This window comes from Lissotriton helveticus, chromosome 3_1 (genome assembly GCF_964261635.1).
Source record: "Lissotriton helveticus chromosome 3_1, aLisHel1.1, whole genome shotgun sequence".
Lineage (NCBI taxonomy): Eukaryota > Metazoa > Chordata > Amphibia > Caudata > Salamandridae > Lissotriton > Lissotriton helveticus.
Genome location: NC_136061.1, coordinates 1,398,692,581 through 1,398,708,006, shown reverse-complemented (window position 1 = coordinate 1,398,708,006; position 15,426 = coordinate 1,398,692,581). Strand labels below are relative to the sequence as shown.

At 43.5% G+C, this 15,426-nt stretch overlaps 1 protein-coding gene across 4 annotated transcripts in view; it reads right to left on the bottom strand.

Annotated features, from left to right (window-relative positions):
* Positions 1–15,426, bottom strand: part of LOC144824984 (CD63 antigen-like) — a 79,441-nt gene that overhangs the window by 19,116 nt on the left and 44,899 nt on the right. The window lies entirely within an intron of this gene.

Here is a 15,426-nt window from a genome sequence, read left to right as displayed (position 1 = left end):
GGTAATAACTTGTTCTAGATAATTTGGTCCAGGTTTATTTACTGAAGCTTTGCATGGATCAATGGATTTCAAACGTTTTTTAATTCCGCATCCCTCTGCTTATAAAAGAAAATCAATGGGCCCTCCAGAATAACAAACATTTTCTCATAAATATTCTATACAGGTAACAGCTCTGAGCATATCCTTTTTATAGATGCAATCAAATGCACGATTGCCAATATGCCAGTGGCAGCCTGGACTATAGGCTTAGGTGTCCACACTGATCCTTTATTAGAGACTAGCAACCCATCCAGACGTTGTCCGGGCACTTACATGTCACACACCGAGTCAGTGTCCACTCCCGCCCGTCCCGACGTTGTCCGGGCACTTAGACGCCACACACTGCGTCAGTGTCCGCTCCCGCCGACGCCCCGATGTGATAGAACGCTATCCTGACGCCGATGCTACAGGCGTGAGTATCAGACCGCACACACCCACAACACTAAACGACACGCCAATAACGCGATTCGCACGCTGTATAATTGCTTTTCCCACGCCCACCTCTTAGCTGGTGCCACTCCTACGGACTACTTTACCCCACAATGTTTTTTCCCCTTACAAAGTATATGTTGGGCTGCTGTATAGCCTATGTCTATCTGCTGCAACTCCCATTTACAATGCTGTATTGGGTGTTGCGATTGGTGCTGTACTTCTTGAGCTTACCGGCCTCAAAGGTTTCAGCTCTCTCTTCATAATAGTAGTATAGATAACGGGGGGGGTGCGGGTCTTTCAGGGCTATTTGGAGCCATTCATCCCTCCCACACGCTGACTACATCCAGACAGGACATTAGAGAGTGAAATACAACATTAAAGGTAGACTATAGCTTGGCTCACTGCCAATGTTTCTCTGAATACACAGCATTGTAGTGTGCATTATATTTGGCTCTGATCCTTGGGGGTATATTCCTCTTGGCCACAGCCTGTTGCTACTCCCCCCGATCAATTCATGCCCCCGCTAGTTTGAAGACCACTGGTATAGCTATTGGCACAGCTCACAAACTCTTTACCCTCTTTGTTTGAATGTGCTTAATCTAGAACAGGGGTCTCCAACCTTTTCTGCTGTAAGAGCTACTTATGTAGTGTAGTTCCTATATTCCCAATAGGCTCTGCGCATTGGAATAACAAACGATAGTTTAGACGTAGGACTGAGGTCGACTAGGTCTCTATTGAATAGGTTAGACTTCATTATGAATGCCAGATAGCTCAGAGGTCACTAGAAACTTTCTCGAGTAAACAAGGTGTTAACTTTCCTGAATAGACAAGAAGGGATTAGTTTCTGACAACCGCATAAACATGACAACTTTGCTCCCTCCAGAATAAGGAGTATATCTCCAGAGTCGCGGAAACAATAGATAACTATTTAACTCAGTCAATCGTGCATGCTTAGTTTCACCAGAGGCGCAGAGAAATAGAGAGACTGGCGTTTTCAATAAAAGTGGTTATTTATTGAACAGTCTTCTTTCTCATGCAAGAGAAGTGAGTTGCCACAATTGCAATACTTGTCATAAAGTAAAGTGCGTACAGTAAAAGGAGTATTATGAAATAATACTGTAAAAGCATGGTACGTTTTCTAAGCCATACCGTGTTTAAAATAGATAAAATATATACATATATAAAATCATTGACTAAACTTACTCAACTGGTGCTTCTAAGATACGCCTACCCCCGGTGTACCTAACCTAAGCCTAGTACGTGGGAAAGAGTAAGTGAGCTATGGTTTGAGTTAAGGTAGTTTTGCTAAGAATCTGAATCAAGAATTCTCTACGGGTCTAATCGGCTCCATACCTCGTTTATAGAATGAAGGATGTCTTGTATCGCGTTCTCAGGACTCGATCTCCCAGCAACCCGCAAGGGTGACTGGAAACACTGGAGCTGGATTTCTCGGCAGGAGAAAAGACAGCGTCTCTCTCAGTGCGTCAATGGGAGGGTCGGCTTTCTTCGGCACTTGCCACAGCAGAGCGTCGGGCAAGTAGATAGCTGATCTGCTCCAAACCACCGTGTGTTTTGCTAGGGCAGATGCTGGTATATTTATACCTGGAAGGTGCCGAGTTTGACATAAGGGTGGACATAAGACGTCACTAAGAACTCGCAGTTCTTTCTAAGACTCCAGCAGTTCTAGGACAAATCAATACAGAAGCAGGGGGAATTTCCGGGCTGCTGGAGGCTTGGTTTGTTTAAAGAACACGTTGTGCTTTCTAGGAGTCTATGGGAGTAACCTTGCCGTATTTGGACTGCATTGGCTATGACTAAATATGGATATGATTCTTATGCCTTTATAAGGATATGATTTGTTATCACCACATAAGGGCATAAATCGGGAATATTTAAATAGGGTCCTAGATACGTTCACAACACCCACTCCACGTATAATGTCCATCATTACTAAATACTAAGCAATATTAAACATATAACTAAGCATGTGTTTTCCAGCCCACCCCAAAATACATAGAATGCATTTGAAATGGTATGTAAACGAATATGAGTAGTATACTGTACGCTTTTTAAGCAATTATATCATTCAGGTTATGCATATATTGTACATTTGAAATGATTGACTGAATCACGAAAATTACATTTATGAAATGGCTCTTAATACATAAGAGAAGATCGAGACCATTTCATCACATTTATACAATACTGTACATGTGCTACAGGCCAAGGCAAAATATTGTCTCTAGAGTTTCAAAAATAGAAATCTTGTTCTCTAAGAATAGTTCTACTTAAAGCAGAGTATCATGTGCCAAAAAAAGTAAATATTTTGGGAACGGGGAAAAATAGTTCCGCTTTCAGAAAAAATTGGTTCCACGCTTTTGTAGAAGTTTTTTGTTTTTCAAAATTGAAGGTCGAATTCAGAGTTCAGGGAACGTTATGTGCTCAAAAGTTATTCTCGTTGTTAGGAGAGAACATTAACTCAGATAGGCTGGCAAAGAATTTGTCTACAACAGTAGGTGAAAGTTGGAACAAGTCCGAAAAAGTAGAAATAGTGCATATATGAGAAGCATTGCCATCATCGGTGTCTGGATCAGCAATGGTCACAGAAGGTTGTACCTGTGTGCCGCTTTCATCTCGTACCTCACCGTCACCTAATCGTGATGGCGAAGTCTCAACGAATGCAGTCATCAGAATAGGTAGCCGCTGGGGACAACACGTTGCATGAGCCGTTACCGAACCAAGCAAAGTATCGATATCCACAGGTACTGCTGATGGTAGTGTGAGACAGACGTCTAACACGCATTCTTCTCCGCATAGCAGGCATCATAGAACAGGTAGGATGCAATCTTGCCAGATTGGTCTGAATGAAAGAAACCATGTGGTATTCAGATCTTAGCCAAGCTAAGCCGAGTACTTTAGTTATTCTTTCTCGGTATCATCGCCAGGATCGTTTCTTCCATGGTTGCCTGAGTTTTGTCTGTGGATGGATTTGCCATATCGGAGCAGAAGGAACAAAAATAAAATTCCTGCTACGAGTCCCAAGATGAGAGGCAGGCCGCCAAACACAGAGTGCACGAAATTCGGGAAGATGCTCAGGACTGCTTAAAGGGTGCTAACAGTCCTGAAAAAATTGTCTTAAATACATGTGCGATGCCACTGGTATCAGACATGTTTAAAACTTGACCTAACATTTCTACGAAATGCACGGGGCAATTTGTCGATAATAATGCATGCATCTCTGCCGCTGTCCTTGCAACTTGCAGATCATACGTTTCTTTAGACGAGGTTAAAGGAACAGTTGTTTGTAAAAGAATATAGACTTCATTCTGCTTAAAGTATCAATTCGAATAGAAGAGATATTCAGAGAAGGCCATATTGCTGCCTCCTTGTCTGGTTTGCTGTTTGGATACAATACTTGCATACAGCAAATAACCCTGGAAGTAACGCTCACGAGATAGGCCGTTCCTGGCACCATGCCACAACAGCTGTGGTCACTTATTATAACGTAGCTGCCGTTGGAAAGTTGTCTGAAAAAAGGCTTTATCTGTGTAGCAGGGGTGCCGTGCAGGTGGCAGGAAAGGTTATTTGATGAACCTTCGCAGGCTCCATGCAAGTTAATACCTTGACACAGAAGTGTACCGCTTAGTGAATTTTAACAGTTGTTCCCACTAAGAAATACCTATTTTTTCCCTTCACTGTAACATCTATTTGTATATGGTAGATTCCAGGTCGACTTGATGTAATCTTTACCCAACCTTTCATACAGGCCTGCTGGTATATGCTTTTGGCAATATTGAAACTGAAAAGTCGTTATCGGAATTGTAATTGTACCATGTATTATCCATTCCAATGACCGGTCGTTCTGACATTATTAATGGTAATTTTTCTACTTTTTCAATGCTCAGCACCGTATAGTCTGCTCCTTTTTGTGCCAAAGAGATTTGTTTATCTGTAAGGTTAAGGATAGAAAATAATGACGTTGTGTTGATTAGACACCATGGCACGTAGCCTGAATGCAGATTTTGTAACGTCCAGCCTAACTGTACAATAGAACGTAATTGGGACTGGCCATGTTGTAACATTAGCATATCCTGTTCTATTATATCAATAGCAGATGATACAATGCTGTCCAGTGAATAAATTCTGGAGGACCGAGTCGTTAACCCATTGTCCACTACAGACAGTGATTTTTCCAAATTAATACAATCAATTTCTCGTATTTTTTCAGCATGTTTCAATTTGCATTACTTTCCAAGCTTCGTTGTAAGCAGCATATATACCGGCGTATATTTAAAACATTGACGCTGTTTGCGAGGTCCCAATATGAAATCTCGCAAGTCAGCACCTTCTTTAAGTAAAGTCAAGTGTTGCTTAATTTCTGGTAGTGTAGATTTCTGTAGCCATTCGAGGCATAGTTTTCCTACACTGTATGTTGTAATTATCCCTGGAAGTTCAATCAATCAATCAATCACAGCATTTATATAGCGCACTACTCACCCGGAGGGTCTCAAGGCGCCTGGGGAGGGGGGGGGGGTCCGCTACTGCTCGATCAGCCAGGTCTTGAGCTGCTTCCTGAAGGCGAGGTGGTCCTGGGTCAGGCGGAGGTGGGTCGGGAGGGAGTTCCAAGTCTTGGCGGCCAGGTAGGAGAAGGACCTTCCCCCTCTGGTGGCTCTTCGGACGCGGGGGACGGCGGCGAGGGCGTGGCCGGTCGATCGAAGCTGGCGTGTGGGAGCGTAGAAGTTGAGGCGGCTGTTGAGGTACCTGGGGCCTTGGTTGTGTAGGGCTTTGTGTGCGTGGGTGAGGAGACGGAAGGTGATTCTCTTGTTGACCGGGAGCCAGTGCAGGTCTCTCAGGTGTCCGGAGATGAGGCTGCGACGGGGGATGTCCAGGATGAGTCGTGCTGAGGCGTTCTGGATCCGCTGGAGTCTCTTCTGGAGTTTGGTGGTGGTACCGGCGTAGAGGGAGTTGCCGTAGTCCAGACGGCTGGTGACGAGGGCCTGGGTGACCGTCTTCCTGGTCTCAGTGGGGATCCACCGGAAGATCTTACGTAGCATGCGCAGGATGTTGAAGCATGACGAGGAGACGGCGTTGATTTGTCTGGTCATGGAGAGGGAGGAATCCAGGATGAAGCCCAGGTTGCGTGCGTGGTCTGTTGGTTTGGGTGCGCTGCCCAGGGCGGGGGGCCACCAGGAGTCGTCCCAGGCGGAGGGTGAAGATCCCAGGATGAGGACTTCCGTCTTGTCCGAGTTCAGTTTCAGGCGACTGTTCATCACCCACTTGGCTACGTCTGTCATCCCTTCGTGTAGGTTGGCTCTGGCGGCGGTGGGGTCGTTGGTGAGGGAGAGGATCAGCTGGGTGTCGTCGGCGTAGAGGATGTTGAGGTTGTGTTGGCGTGCGATGGCTGCGAGGGGGCTCACGTAGACGTTGAAGAGGGTTGGGCTGAGCGAGGAGCCTTGAGGAACGCCGCAGATGACTTCGGTGTCTTCTGACCTGAACGGGGGGAGGCGGATTCTGTGTCCTTCCGGCGAGGAAGGAGATGATCCATTCTAGTGCCTTCTCCTGGATTCCGACGTTGCTGAGGCGCTGCACAAGGGTGCGGTGGCAGACAGTGTCGAAAGCCGCGGAGAGGTCTAGGAGGATGAGGGACGCTGTTTCTCCGTTGTCGAGCAGGGCTCGGATGTCATTGGTGGCTGCGATCAGGGCAGTCTCGGTGCTGTGGTTGGCCCGGAATCCAGACTGCGAGAGGTCGAGGGATCCGTTCGTCTCGAGGAAGGCGGCCAGCTGCTTGTTGACGGTCTTCTCGATTACTTTTGCAGGAAATGGGAGCAGCGAGATGGGGCGGTAGTTCTTGAGGTCGGTGGGGTCGGCTGACGGTTTCTTCAGTAGAGCGCTGAGTTCGGCGTGCTTCCAGCTCTCCGGGAAGGTAGCGGTGTCGAAGGAGGTGTTGATGATGTCCCGCAGGTGGGGTGCGATGACAGCGTCGGCCTTGTTGAAGACGTGGTGAGGGCAGGGGTCGGTCGGAGATCCGGAGTGGATGGAGTTCATCGTGCGGATGGTGTCTTCGGTGCTGAGCGGGGTCCAGGTGCGGAGGGTGGTGGTGGGGGGCAGTGGTTCGGTCGTGGCGTGCGTCGGTTGAGTGCTGAAGCTGTTGTGTATGTCCGCGATCTTATTGTAGAAGTAGGAGGCCAGGGAGTTGCAGAGGTCTTGTGAAGAGGTGATGTCGTTTCCGGCGTTGGGGTTGGAGAGCTCTTTAACGATGTTGAAGAGTTCCTTGCTGTTGTGTGCGTTGTTGTCCAGTCGTTCCTTGTTGTCTCTGGGAATATCTTGGGTCTGGCCTGTTCTGTTTGAACCCCTGTAATTTATTCAGGAATCTATCTTGAAAGTTATTAGTGTCTGTGGGCCAGATCAACCATTTTCTCCAATCAGGATTAGTTCTGTTTTGTTGTAAAATATGGGATACGTCTATTTCCACATCTGTAGTGCTATTACTGTCAGGTATGGGCTTTGGAATAGACGGTTTGTTTAAGTTCTTCATCTTGGCTAGGCCAAGACAGGTTGTTTGTTGAATGGTGTCATTCAGGAATATTATCAGTTCTGGGATCATGCAATCTCTAAATAATGATTCTAGACCTTGTACCTGCCAATCTTTTGTACCCCAAATGGTTTTTGTTTCAATGTGTTTCCAAAATTCAAAACCAAATGTAGACATTTGTTCGTAAAATTTTGGGGAATATATCAATTTAGTATTTGTCAACATGTTTTTTATTCCCGTTTTATTTAACATTTTAAAATAAAAAGTTTCTGGATCTGTGTTAAACCCTGAGAAGTATGGGAATTTTTCATACAATGTTTTCGAGCTTCCTTTAGGCGGTGTTGGACAATGTTCCCATTGATTAGAAGTAAAAACATTTCTAGGATTAGCAGATTTATGCAAATAGTGATGACCATAATGATTATAGCAATACATTTCTTCATAATTTGATGAGCCTTCTAAATAATCATGTTCTGTAAATTTTGCTGACATTTCTAAATCTGACATCATATTATTAATATTTTCAAAGTCCCAATCATCAGAGAAAGTACTAGGTGATACTAAGTCACTTAATAAAACCTTGAACTGATGTGGATATTTCAAGAGTTCAACCGGGCCATACATTTTGTAATCAGTAGCATCCCATGCTACACCACCTGGTATAGGAATGGCTGTGATGTTTACTGATGATAATTCTCTTTTTCCAATGTGAGAAGATCTGTGAGGCTTTAGGACCAAGTTGATGTTTTGACTTGCTGTGTCCATTGTACTATATTTTCCATCAATAAATTTTCCCAAGCTTAAACCCAAAATGAGCCAGAGTAGGAGGAAAAGTACACCTAACAATCCATAATTCAATCCATGGTGAAATCAGATATGTTTCTTTGAGTTGATGAAAGAGTTCAGTCATTTTTTATTTGAAAGTTTTAGTTGCTGGCGTTTCTTCATGTTCACTTGGATCATCAGAAAAGTCATCGAAATTCATGAAGTAGCCAGATGCAGTTCTGTCAATTGTTGGAATTGCTTCCCGATTTTCATTAATCTTTGCACTTGTATAGTCAGAGTCTACATCATTGTAGATTGGTGTTTGACGAACTGTTGCAATTTGGGTTTCAAGAGGCACAAGTTCCATGGCTTTGTTGCATAGTCCTTCTTTATTCACTGCAGGTTTATCAAATATGATTAGTCCCTCAGTTTGAACCTCTTGAATTGTAGCAAGGTTTGGTCTTCTGCTACTTCTTGGGAGTCCACTGGGCCTACTACTTATTATTGGCCACATTAGTGTGGTTTTACCAGGTCGATTGATACAACTCTGTTTTCCTTTTTACCAGCAAGGGGCGGTAGTACTACTGATCTTGTTCGGCTGACAGCTAAGACAGGTACTGCTTTTCTGTAAGAAGGCCCAAATTCCTTCTTCACCGCAATCTTTTCTCTGACCAGATCCCCAATCTTCGGAATCTAGACAGGTCTTGCTGGGACAGGTGTTTTTTCTTCAGCGGCTGTTGGCTTTAGCTTTATGTTACTTAGACTTCTTCTTGTTTCATTTAAGTCCTGTAAAACAGCCAAACGATCTTTGATATCAAAGTTTTTTGTTCCACCACTGAAGTTTGACAATCGAGGTCACTAATGATCATTCTAGTACAAAACAAAAGTTAATACGGAGTGATTCCACCCAGAGAATGTCTTGGCAGATTATTAAGACTACGTTGGACACTTGTTAGATGTTTGACCCACCCGTCACCCAAACCTAATACCCTCGCTGTTATAGAGTGCTTTATGTCACGTTTTTTTCTCTCCACTACCGCATTTCCCTCAGGATGGAATGGACTAGAGTACCGCAATGCAATGCCCAAGCTGGCCATGGCCTCCTTGTAAGCTCGAGAGCTAAACGCAGGACCCTGGTTAGAATGTAGCATGCCAATTGCGTATGTGCCGATAAAGACTCGCAAATCTTTTAGAACAGTTCTGGCGTCAGCCGAGCGCTGGGGCCACATCCAAATGAATCTCGTCTTAATTATGGGATAGCATTTTTCCTTCTGGATGTCTGCGTATAGATAGCCTAATGCGGTCTAATAGAGGTGTCTGGGCTGGTGTCTGTTCCGGTTCACAACTGCGATCTCTATTGCAGTCCTGACAATTCATTGCAAAGTTGTAAATTTGCACGCTCATCCCCGGCCACCAGTATTGTGATTGCAATTCTATTAGAGATTTCAAGATCCCTTGGTGCCTCAGACCCTGTCCCATGTGTGCTTCTTGAATCAAGTAAGCCCTCCGGTTCGTGTTTGGAATTACCCTATCCCCCACTCCAGGGATTCGAGCAAACGGAACGGAGTTCGCATCAATTATGTATATATTTCCGAGTGGATAATTTAGAGGTAACGCCGCATAGTTGCCTTCCATTGAGGCTTTTACTGCTAGTAGCGTTTCTCCATCTATTTGTTTTTTTAGAACGCTTTTTTGTAGCTACGGAAGCCGGTTTGACAGCTGCCGCTGTGGCTCTGTTAGCCAATGAATTCCCCGCAATGTGAACGCCATCAGGTTGAAGACTCTGCGTATGTATCATGTGAGTCTTTTGTAGTTCTTTCTGCAAAAGAACTACTTGTTCCCAAAGTTTTTTATGCTTTATTGTTGCACCTGTCTCATCTTTGTAATCGTTCTTAATCCAGGTCTGCATGTCATTATTGTAAGACTGTCGCAGTAATGCGAATCGCACACTATTAGTGTGGGGAATTCGCGATCGGCATTTTCAAGCGCCATCTTTAAAGGTCTTATTTCAGCTCGCTGAGCTGTACAGTTTGAGTGATTCAGTTTTGGTGATCATCGGTCTGAATTGACCTAAGCGCCAGCGACCTTTAACAATCGCGCATGCTGCATTGTAAATTTGTTTCTCCACAAAGTAGTGTTGTGCCAATCTGTCCGTGTATATTACACAGGTATATTGTTCGAGAGGCAGAATTTCGATTGACAGAAGACAAGTATGTTCGTATTCCAGATCTTCTAGTTTTTTCATTTTTGGATCAAATGCATGTTTCACGTCTGTTGCAGCAAGAGAATTTTCCCATTCTATCCATTTTGGATCTAAAGCTTTAGCATTCGGAATGCTTGGTCTTGTTACTGCCTCAAGGGCTGATACTGCTGTTAAAACAGATATGCTCTTCCCTTGGGCTAGGGCTCTTTCTTTTGCTACAGCAGTTTGAACCGCAGTCAGAATTTTTTGAGTAGAACTGAAATTCATTACAGCTTGTGTGTACAAGTGTGATTTATAAGCTATTGGTACAGTTTCTCCCTCATTGGAGGTCAGGTACGTAAATCTGCATCTTCCTGGGATGACTCGGATACAAGGTTGCGTTCGTTTGCGCGTGTTTGCAGTTTTGTTTTAGTTAACATGTCTGGTTGTATTGATCTTAAGATTTTTGTGTGATTCTGTGTCCAATTAATTGGTTTGAAATCAGGTTTTATTAATTCGTAGAGTGGTTTAACCCTCTCTGCGTAGTTTAGAATGTATGTTCTTCCAAAATTCAGGAAACCTAGAATTGATTGTAAGTTTTTCAGCATTTTTGGAGCTTGGAGTACTGCACACTTCTCTAAGAAGTTGTCTGCTAGGCTTTTGCCTTCATTTGATAACTCGTATCCCAAAAATAGGACAGTGAGGTGGGCAATTCTTGACTTTTTAAAGTTTAATTAATACCCTTCAGCTGCGAACCCAAGAATAATGGTGTTCACTCTTTTCAAGTGTGTCTCCAGGTCATCATCTGTAAGATAGATGTCATCGACATCATACATTTGTAGTAATTCTTTTACCCTGGCTGAAAATAATCCTGGGCTGTTCTTGAATCCCTGTGGGAGACAACAAAATTGCTTTTGGGCCCCCATACAGGAGAAAGCGGTCAAATACCTGCTTTCTGGTGCAATATTTTGACAGAAGAAACCATTTGAAATATCTAATGTTGTTTTATATTTTTTGCGCACGATGTTATTCATTAGTGCTGCACTGTGTGAGTTTTGTACTGCAAAGGTTTTGCAACAAGAGTTTAGGTGTCTGTAGTCCAAAACTAGACGATATGAATCATCTGGCTTGGAGACCGGAAACAAAGGATTGTTAATTTGTGAGGTGCAAGTTACAATTACCCCCTGATATTCAAGTTGATCTAAGATCTCCCAGACTTGTTTTTTAGCTTCTTGCTTAACAGGATACTGCCTCTGTGCAGTAGGTTGATTTCTTAACTGGATTGTATGGTGAGGAGAATCCTCATCCCACCCTACATGATTTTTATATAATGCAGGTGCTTGGGCCACTGCCCATTTTCTAGCATACGTGTATTTTTTATGAATTGGAATGTGATTTGAGAGGGCAGGCATAATAATTTCTTCGCCATGAGGGCACTCCCTGACAAACTCTGGTGGCCAGTTTTTCTCTGCTAGAAGGATATCATAGCCTTTAGATAGGTTCTCCCAAAAGAGACCTCTTATTTTCCTAGTTTTGTCCCCCTCTATATGTAATGTTATTTCATATAATTTATGGGGTACACTAACTCTGGTGTCTGCAGTTTCCAGCTGAATGTATTCATTCGTCTCCACTGTCTCCAGAAGATTAATCAGGATCTTGCGAGCTATGGTCACTTCTGCTGCGCTCTCTAGCATTGTCTGGGCCCATTCTTCGTTCTTGAGTTGCGTCATAAGAATCCTCGGCATATTTTATTTTAATACTGGCTACCTTCTTTTTTGGAAATTGACATTTTTTACTTTGATGAGCAGGTTCCTTGTCTTTGGACTTGACGTGCTCTTCTTGTTCTGACTGTCCTCTTCTTTCGGATTTCTGTGAGGAAGTCTGAAAAGATCGAGAGGGACGTGTATCAATATCTTGATATCTGTCAGGTTTTCTTAATTTATCCCTATCTCTAAGGTTGTATCTTTTCTCAGAGGGCTCCCGTTGTGGAGACCTGCCCCCCGTTCTGGAGATCTATTTCTCCGTTGGGGAGACCTTCCTCTGGACTGGAACTGTTTTTCTCTGGGAGTGGTTTGTTTGTTACCCTCCCACTTCTTTTTTGGAGTAATGAGATTATTTTTAATAAAGGTTTTTTCAGGATTTTCAGTTAGTTGGGGTTTTAGTGGTGTCCCACCCAAACTAGCTCTACCTAATTCTTCATAGGATTTTTCAATTATTCTGGCAAGTTCAAAAGGTTGTTCTGCTATATCTGTTTCTTTCAATTTTTGGCGGATCGCCACAGATTCTGCTTCTCCTTTTAAGTTGGCTAATAGTATAGCCAAGACTTGCTTAAAGTCTTTCAGTAATTTCATGCCTAGATTTAAGGCAGGCTCTGGACCGTATTCATTTTGAATCTGTCTTAGTACGTCTGGTATAACCGCCATAGACGGAACACCATATGTTTTTGTGTATATCGAAGCAAAGACTGTGCCCCAAGTGTCACAGTCCTCCACATGAGGTGCGATCCCCATTGGAAGGCATATAGTCAGAATTCTGTGTTTCTCATTAGGTGTAGTATCAGGAAATACTGCCTCTATTTGAGTGATTTTTTGAGCTAACCAGAACGAATTTGTTCCCGTTTTGCGGGTAATTTGCCAATGACTGATTGTATAGTCTGTGGTGTAATTTTATTTGTGTTCCCCTGGTGAGGGGTGGGTTGTGGAATTTTTATCGCTGGTTGGACTGTTAAAGTCCGCATGACATATTGGACCAATTGTCTATGTATTTTAATTAGTTGTTTTAGCTGAACTAAAAGTTCTCCGCTTGACATTTTTTCAATGTCAGGATGTGGTGTATAGCTGGCTAGAACCGGCCATGTGGGTCCTGGTCTACCTAGTGGACCGAGCCTGGTGAAGTGATTTTGATGTTTTAGGGCGCCATTAAACCAGAGCTGGTGCTCTTGGTATGTTAGTGGAATTTCAACGTCCTCGAAAGGAACGTATTCCGTTGGAGATTCTCCTACTTTGTAGTAGTGAAATCACGTGTCACAGCATGTGCTGCTGTAAAATGTATCCAGGAATAGAATACCTCTGTCTGCCGATATTCATGGGCCTCTACCACACATATGACTCTACCACCTCTTGGTGATACTCCATTTTCTATAAGTTTTATAGTTACACTCTTCCTTACATTGACTGGTATTAGTATAGCCTCCGGGTCATCTTGCCGGAGACTTATGTCTTCCGCTAAGAGTTATGTTAGGTTATGCTATAATTTTGTTAAGCGCGCAGCTGCCCCAGCTAAGGGGCGTCCCGGCGCTGTCAGTCTAATTTAACAAGATAGCTGAAACAGAACAAGGAAGCAGAGTCCCTAAGTCAGTGGAAAAAGGAAGGTCTTAATGGCTTTCCGAAAAATCAGTATGTCCTCTATACCACGAATGAAGACTGGCAAAGAATTCCACAATTTAGTTGAGCTGCTATTTTAGCTCTCTCCCTTTCGTCGTCACTTTCGGACATCTTTTCTGACAGAAAGTTTTTTCAGAGCAAGTTTCAAGGAAACAAAGATAAGGTGCACAATATTTTGGAACACTGTATCCTTCAACGTTGACTAAACCAATAACTAAATCATAGGATTCTCATCCCACTAAGTTTTGGCGGATATTAACCTTTCATCCACTCCAGACGTCTATTGGAATATTTACGGGAAAAAAGGGTCTGTGTGAAAAGCACGACTGAGTTACTCTAGTATCTAGTGTTAAATTATCGCCTTACCAAACGTTGGGCGCCATGTAGTGTAGTTCCTATATTCCCAATAGGCTCTGCGCATTGGAATAACAAACGATAGTTTAGACGTAGGACTGAGGTCGACTAGGTCTCTATTGAATAGGTTAGACTTAATTATGAATGCCAGCTAGCTCAGAGGTCACTAGAAACTTTCTCGAGTAAACAAGTAGGTGTTAACTTTCCTGAATAGACAAGAAGGGATTAGTTTCTGACAACCGCATAAACATGACAACTTTGCCCCCTCCAGAATAGTTGTGTTAACAATAGATAACTATTTTACTCAGTCAATCGTGCATGCTTAGTTTCACCAGAGGCGCAGAGAAATAGAGAGACAGGCGTTTTCAATAAAAGTGGTTATTTATTGAACAGTCTTCTTTCTCATGCAAGAGAAGTGAGTTGCCACAATTGCAATACTTGTCATAAAGTAAAGTGCGTACAGTAAAAGGAGTATTATGAAATAATACTGTAAAAGCATGGTACGCTTTCTAAGCCATACCGTGTTTAAAATAGATAAAATATATACATATATAAAATCATTGACTAAACGTACTCAACTGGTGCTTCTAAGATACGCCTACCCCGGTGTACCTAACCTAAGCCTAGTACATGGGAAGGAGTAAGTGAGCTATGGTTTGAGTTAAGATAGTTTTGCCAAGAATCTGAATCAAGATTTCTCTTAAGGGTCTAATCAGCTCCATACCTCGTTTATAGAATGAAGGAGGTCTTGTATCTCGTTCTCAGGACTCGATCTCCCAGCAACCCGCAAGGGTGACTGGAAACACTGGAGCTGGATTTCTCGGCAGGAGAAAAGACAGCATCTCTCTCAGTGAGTCAATGGGAGGGTCGGCTTCCTTCGGCACTTGCCACAGCAGGGCGTCGGGCAAGTAGATAGCTGATCTGCTCCAAACCACCGTGTGTTTTGCTAAGGCAGATGCTGGTATATTTGAAATGAATGAAAGGAAATGAAAATGTGTTTTATAAATCGCGAATTGCCGCCCTGAGGCGTCCAAGCGCTGAGAGAGAAAAAGGTACTAGCTGCGGAGGCTCGTGGGTCGGAGGAAATGAGGTTCTATTTGTTGAACAAAAAAGTTTAATTGTTTGCGGAAGGAAGGCAGATTGGGGTTGGACCTCAGATGGAGAGGGAGTGAGTTGCACATCTTGGCCACATTATAGGAAAATGACCGGCCTCCTGCTCTTGATTTCCTTATTTTGGGGACTGTGGCAAAGAAGGAATGGGAAGAACGCAACTGTTTTCTCGGGTAATATGGAATAATTAGGGAATGATTAATCACTGGGCCTGTTTTCCAAAAGGCTCGTTGCGCAATGCACACGGATTTGAAGTTAATTCTCTCTGACAGGAAGCCAGTGGAGGCTCCTCAGTCCAGGCTTAGCTGAGAGCCTACTGGGAAGCTGGAGCAATGTGCGCGCAGCACAATTTTGAATTAGCTGGAGCTGGAGGTATTTATACCTGGAAGGTGCAGAGTTTGACGTAAGGGTGGACATAAGACGTCACCAAGAACTCGCAGTTCTTTCTAAGACTCCAGGAGTTCTAGGACAAATCAATACAGAAGCAGGGGGAATTCCCGGGCTGCTGGAGGCTTGGTTTGTTTAAGAACACGTTGTGCTTTCTAGGAGTCTATGGGAGTAGGCTTGCCGTATTTGGACTGCATTGGCTATGACTAAATATGGATATCATTCTTATGCCTTTATAAGGA